Below are 7,224 nucleotides of genomic sequence, written 5' to 3'. Positions count from 1 at the left end.
AAAATTGGAACCTATTTGAATACAAAACTAAAATTAGGACTTATTTGAAAAAACTTGACAAAAATTGGGACCAAAAAGGTATTTTAACCAATTTGTAAATAATTAAAAAGATAGTTATGAAGTTTTAAAGATAAAATAGTTAATACAAATTTTATATTAATAAAGGTAAAATTTAGAACAAAATATACTAAACAACATTTAATATATATATATATATATATATATATTTTATTTTCTTTATTTGTTATGAAGTTAACTGTAATGTAATTTATATATTAAAGATTTGATTTATATAAAAACGAATACTTATCAGACGTATTGCATATCCTAACATAGTAGTTATAAAAAATTAACCTTCATCTTGCCGATGAACTGCTCTCGGAAGAGCTTATCCTTTCGGAACTGTTTGCATCTGCTTGGTATTAGTAGATGTTTGGCAGCAACATGTCACGGTTAATTGAGCTGCTTAAATTTGTATTGAAAAAAAGGAGACACTAAAAATAATAATTGAAAAGCAATAGACATAACAATAAAACAAAATGCGGTGAGCGTGGATCGAACACGCGACCTTCAGATCTTCAGTCTGACGCTCTCCCAACTGAGCTATCCCCGCAGATGTCATGTTCATAAAATAATACTTAATCAAAATATAACACGCGACCTTCAGATCTTCAGTCTGACGCTCTCCCAACTGAGCTATCCCCGCAGATGTCATGTTCATAAAATAATACTTAATCAAAATATAACTCATTATTAAAAGAAAATTCTTCGCGCAGTTATATAAAGAAAATATTAAATATTTGTCCTCATGAAATAGTTTAATCTTCTTTTACAAAGGTTTAAAAATATAATATTCTTAATATATTAACTTTAAATTAAAATATTATATATTCTGATACATTCAATATGTCTCATTTTTTAGGAGTCGAATCAATCTTAGTTTAAATATTTTTTAATCCTTTTATCCTCTTAAACACTTCTTAAGGACAAAATAATGACGGAGTTTCACTCTTTAAAGTAGACAATATCTTAGAAACGTGTTCGTAAACGAATAATACCTTATAAACGTGTTTAGATTTGGATTGAATTGGAATTGAGAATTGATATTAAATAATAGTAAGTTAAATTTTTATTGTAATGGATAAGAAAAGTAGTCTAACTCTTTTTATAATTGATTTATTTGTACAATTAGTAATTAATATATTTATTGAAAGAATAATTACATTTATAATTGTAGTCACTTTGAAGAGATGATCTTACTCTTTATATATAATATAACACAAGTAAATAGATTATATTCTTTTTAAAATAAATTTATTGTGAAAATTAAGCAGTACTTTTTTTTTTTTAACTTGTAAAAAGATACATTTAGATTGAAAAATCTTAATTTACAAAAAGTTTATCTTTTCTACCACTAACATTTGTACGAGAGATATAATATTGACAAATATAATTATTTATACGTTACTACAATTTGATATAAACATGTAGGCCTATAAATAAAATATATTAACATATTTATGTAAAGTGCAGTATCTTTTTTATGTTCCAAGAAATGAATATTAACATGATATCTTCGGAGTTTCAAATTAATATATGGGACACACATAAAAATTGTTCTTGAGATTATGCATTCTCTTCCTTAAAGGATTGTTCCAAACACGACCTATTGCTCACTACTAATCATTCATGTAATATAGATTCATTTCTTTTTCTTTTTTAATCAAGAACGCTCTTTTGCATTGTAAAGTAAAATATTAATTAATTAACATTTAAATGATAATTTAGCAAAAACAATGCGGTGAACGTTGATCGAACACGTGACCTTCAGATCTTCAGTCTGACGCTCTCCCAACTGAGCTATTCCCGCACATGTTGAAAGAATGGCATATTTAATAAAATAGCTTTAAAACTATCACTCGTACAAATAAATTGTTAAAATATACATGTTTACAGGAATTTTGTAAGATTTTAAATAAATTATAATGACATGATTGGAGGCCAATTTTTTTTTTATGAGATTTAACTGCTTATTTAGTCCGTATATTTCACAGAATGACTTTAAATCCTAACACACACACACACACACACACACACACACACACACATATATATATATATATATATATATATATATATATATATATAGAGTTGAGATCAATATATATTATTAGTTAAATAAGTCTATAGTAGTATAAAAATGTATAATTAAAATTTTCTTAATTTAGTTTTGATTATTATATGAATAAAATGATACAATTACAGAATATTTATATATAAAAATTACATAATAATTTTTTTTCATTGATAAAAATTATCTCCTTTTGTATTCATAACTTGAAAAGAAAATAATAATTCTATAACCTATAAACAGATAGAAAGCTATCATGAATAGAAAAAAACGAGAGAAATAATAGTAGAGCACAAGAAAAAAATAATTAGAAGCAAACAGATTGTAGAAAATTTAAGCAGTCTAAAGTACTACCAATTCTAGTTCTAATGTGTTCTTACAATTATGAAGGGAAGAAAATGAGATATTTATCTTTAAATTTATTTGTTTGTTTATTTTATATTATTTTTGTTCATTTGTTCTATATTATTTTTACTCTCTGATGTATCTTCAATGTCATTTTATTTCATTAATTGTTTATTTTATAATTATATTTACTTAATCTGTAATCATTATATACGAGTTGGCTATTAGTGAAGATAAGCAAAAGTCTGACAAATAAACTATACGTACATATAATGATATGTTTGAATTTGTCTCAATTTTGATAGTTATGTGTACGAGTAATATTTGATTATTTAGATTTAGTATGAGCATAAAAATGGATATATAAAAAATTGTCTGTCTTCTTATCTTGTCCCAATGTTACTCGTCCAATGTTACTCGTCCCGGTTTTAAATTATTAAAGCACTTCTAATTTATTTGGTAATCAAACAAACATATATTAACATTTATTTAGTTCTTAGTATTGGAATTTTGTTTATAAGATATATATTTGATTATTTTTATTTATTTATTTGATATTATTATTTGATATATATTTTTTCTTGATATTTGATATTAAAAGAAAGATATATATATATATATATATATATATATATATATATATATATATCTTTTAACATTAAATATAATATCATATTGTTTTAGTATTTTTGTGTATAAAGATATTTAATTAATATCTAAATTAGTAAATTGACATATATGATGCGGAAACGGTTATACTTGTTTCTCGATAAAATTTTAGATGTGACAAAAATTTCCATAGCAGTTGAAATAAAGATGAAATCAAGAATGACTTTTTATTTCAAATTTATATCCAAATGAGATAATGAAATCTCGGTTGCCATACCATGTGTTGACCTAAGATTCCTAAATGAAGTTGTACAATTTGTCAAAGACCAGCGTAAGGATGTTTTTCGTGGAGAGAATAAATACAATGGCTGAATTATATGCTCTTGGTTTCCATGTACTGACAACGATTGGTAGCAGAAAAAATGCTATTTTATGCTATTAATGGGCTTTCCTTGAGATTCTGATTAAAGCTACAAATTTGCTTTGGAATTGGGTTGTACTGTACCCATTGTAGATTGTAGCTTCGTACAGGGTTGTCTAAATTTATGTTAGAGATTGTATAAGAATTTAGAATAAATTAAGAACGTCTTTAAAATGCAAATATTATTAATAGGCTCAACTATACAGTTTGATAGAAAAAAAATGGCAATGAATGATGTACAATATTACTCAGAATTTTGCATACAATGACGAATATTAATGGTTAGTTTTTGTTAGTAAACTAGTTGAATCCATAACATTTTCTACTATATTTCCTAAATTTATTAAATCAATTTTATTTTTCTAAATTATTAATAAAGACATGAAACCGATACACTAGTGTAGAATCGCATTTTTACCTCACCTAATAGGCCTCGGTTGGCAAGGAACCGAAGCATATAATGACGCGGTGACATTTTTGCAATGTCAGACAACTTTTATGCCTCGGTTCAAGAAAAATCCGAGGCCAAAAGGGGTTATAGACTTCGGTTCAAAAAAAACCGATGCCAAAAGGGGTTATAGGCTTCGGTTAAAAAAAAACCGGTGCCAAAAGGTCCTCCCAAAAATTTCAACTTTCCCGCTATTTTTAATTTTTCATTTTGAACGAAAAGGATTATACCTCAGTTGTCCAGGAGCCGGGGCAGAAAATGGTTTTATGCCCCGGTTTTTAATTAAACCGAGGAAGAAGAGTTAGGTTAAAATAAAAACCCAAATCACAAAAATCAGCACTTCGTCTTCTTCTCTGTTCGCGAGGTTCTTCTTCCCATTTTCTCTGCATCAAGTTCTTCTTCTTCTCTCAAGGTTTTTTACCCAATCCTCTCTAAAGTTCCAAACTTTCTTTCACACCAACATCTCAGATCCAACATGCAATCACACAAACTTTCTTTCGTTTTACTTTCTCTCGAAGGTGACGCACATGGAGGTTTGATGGTTTGCGATTCTGGTTCGTTCGCAGGCTAATGGTGCAGATGCGTCGTTCTTCGTTCTAGTGCGTAGTTCTTCGTTCTGTGGTTTCTCGTCTCAGGCGCAATCTGTTATGGTGTTTTGGATATTCTTTTTGCAGGTTGTTTGAAGGTGGTTGATGTGCTTCACGATGTAGGTGCAGATCTGATGGTGTTTGCGTTTTCTAGTTTAGTTGCGAGGTGCAGCGTGATGGTTGGCGTTGCAGATCTGTGGCTTCAAAGTCGTGAGGTGCAGCGTGATGGTTGGCATTGCAGATTTGTGGCTTCAAAGGTGCGAATGTTTGCAGTGTTCTTTAAGCAAGAACTGCTAAGAGGAACTGGAGAAATCCCATTAGGGAGGCAACCGTTTAATTTTTTTTAATTTTTAATGCATATTATGCCTCGGTTCCCTCCATAACCGAGGTAGTAATGGAGAAATATGCATCGGGTCATAACCGAGGCAGAAAGCTCATCCCTTTTTGACTCGGCTAGATATGCCTCGGGTCTTTAACCGAAGCCAAATAGTCAAAATAACCGCGACCAAAACCTTTATCTGCACTGGTGATACCCTTTCTCCTTTCGTTATCATCTAATCATCGGACCACCTTATTACTTACTTCTGTGGTCATTTGAAGTTTTATTTTTTTTATGAAACTTTTTAGCTTCTTCAAAAACAATATAAGGGAGGGTTTACGTGGGACTTTCAACACACCTCCTCACACTTGCGTAAAAAATAACGAGTGATCTGTTACCGGATGGAATAAAATGTCCAAAAAATGTTAGGATAGGTTTTTAATTATGACTCTAATACCATGTTAGTAGTGAAGTTTTTAACCTAATTCAATTCCATAGAATTAACTTGTAAAGTGAAGTTTACACTCATTTATATATTGTGAATTAGCCTTAAGTTGATGTGAAATTCCGTGAAAAAATAATCTTATATACTTATGGATAAAAGACGAAATAATAGCCAACCCTCTATATATATATATATGTGTGTTTTTTTTTATCTAAATATACAACTACAATTAGTTAAATTATAATTTGCTTGGTTAAGAGGAGGAAAGCTGGTAGGAAGAATGCGAAATTATAGCAGTGAAAGTGTGGGATTATTTGTGGTGAAGGAGACACTTAAGGAGGTATATATGGCAATGTAGGTGGAAGAAAGGCAGGGAAGGAGGAAAAAGAAACCAACAACAGCAGGAAAAAAAAAATGGAAAAAAAATACATTTTGTTGTTGTTGGTGTGCCTTGTTGTGGCTGCGGGTGTTGGTGTTGGGGCGGAGGAATACACCGATTTGCAGAAAGATTGCTTCAGTCACTGCTGGCATGGTTGCTTTTTCCCCACATCATTCTGCGATGGGTGGTGTGCTGCAGCCTGCAAATACCCCATCAATCTGGGTAACTTCATTTTTTTTTTGGTCTTATTAATCAATTACTATTTTTTTTACGGAATTACCATAAATATTCTAAAATGGATCTAAGGTGGGTTTAATAGTAAAAGTTGAAACAAAAGTGATTTTGAATTCAACTTTCTTCGCTGAAAGATATAATTTGGTTCCAAAAAAAAGGGCGAAAAAAGTTGCGGGTTTAATTAAAAAATCACAAATATTCCAAAACATTTTTTTTTTTGTAAGCTTGAAATCACGTAGAGTATAAGTTCCGTTTACAATGTCTAATAATCAATTATGGTAGTCAGTGTCTAATAGAAGTATAATAAAAGTCATCTTTTCTTAGGTTGTGGAAAAATTCGTTTATATTTGATCTAGTTTAGACGCTATATGTTTTCTCTATTATGGTTTAGATAGTTGTAAAATCTAACTAGGAAGCATATTTTATAGGTATACGGTTTTTGGTCATACTCATAAAATCTAAATTTGAATATGATGAAACCAAAATTTCTGTTCTGTTCTGTTGGATTGCTTTATATTTTTTGCAGGTTTATGAAAATGAGCACTAGAAAGTAAACTTATCAGTGCAAGTAACGTGGTCATCAAAATTTTGAGAAGCTGCAAACAGAGACAAGTTTCATCGGGTGGATTGAAAATTTTGAGTATATCACGTAAAGATGGTAGGTTCTCTCTAGAAACGATAGAAAATATTGTGAAAACAAATTTGTATGTAGGACCTTGTAATTATTAATTTTTTATTTTGGTGAGTATATAATACCATGGATATGGTTTGGGATAACTATTTATTTTTTGTAAAAAGAAAAAGTATGTGGCTATAAATATTACAAAGTGTGTATGAATTGATTTCAGATAGCCTAAACAATGAGTAAAGTATAGCGTACGAACTAAGGAAGATGATTTACGCGGCACAGCCCCAACAATATCTAAACCAAGGGTTTCCAGTGAAGGACATTTACCATGTTTTTACTCACAAAGCTTTCTCATTCATCACTTTTTCCTCCTTCCCTCTCATTTTTCCATGATCATAATAATATCCTATCAAATTCTCTTTTTAATATTCTCATTTCTTCTTTCCTTATTCACCAATCCTACTTCCTCTCTATAACTAAAATTGTCTGCGTATATAAGCTGATTTGCTTTCACTGAGTTATTCAAGCCTGGCCCACGTAAAATCCAATCAGGTAAAATTCTTCATTTAGAACTCTTACAAAGAAAGTTTAAAAAAAAAAATAGTACTCATATATTTTTATTGGATTAAATGTATTATATTTATTAAAGAAGAGAAAGATTTCGGACTAAATACTACG

The 7,224-nt window shown here is 29.6% G+C and overlaps 1 long non-coding RNA gene and 1 other non-coding gene across 3 annotated transcripts; one reads left to right on the top strand and one right to left on the bottom strand.

Moving 5' to 3' along the window:
• Positions 1 to 540: 540 nt before the first annotated feature.
• Positions 541 to 613, bottom strand: TRNAF-GAA (transfer RNA phenylalanine (anticodon GAA)). Its single transcript has one exon. It is a non-coding gene; the product is annotated as a tRNA-Phe (tRNA).
• Positions 614 to 5,679: 5,066 nt separating this feature from the next.
• On the top strand, positions 5,680 to 6,972 carry LOC114189583 (uncharacterized). Of its 2 annotated transcripts, XR_003605695.2 has the most exons (3): positions 5,680 to 5,906; positions 6,445 to 6,576; positions 6,767 to 6,972. It is a non-coding gene; the product is annotated as an uncharacterized LOC114189583 (long non-coding RNA). The 2 variants fall into 2 exon arrangements; XR_014996448.1 differs by lacking the exon at positions 6,767 to 6,972 and having other exon boundaries at positions 6,445 to 6,695.
• The last annotated feature ends 252 nt before the right edge of the window (positions 6,973 to 7,224 follow it).

The sequence above is a fragment of the Vigna unguiculata genome, chromosome 7, assembly GCF_037176805.1.
Source record: "Vigna unguiculata cultivar grain cowpea cultivar isolate G323 ecotype 2 chromosome 7, ASM3717680v1, whole genome shotgun sequence".
Classification (NCBI taxonomy): Eukaryota; Viridiplantae; Streptophyta; class Magnoliopsida; order Fabales; family Fabaceae; genus Vigna; species Vigna unguiculata.
Note: the sequence above shows the minus strand (reverse complement) of the source record. Positions and strands in the feature narration are given on the sequence as shown.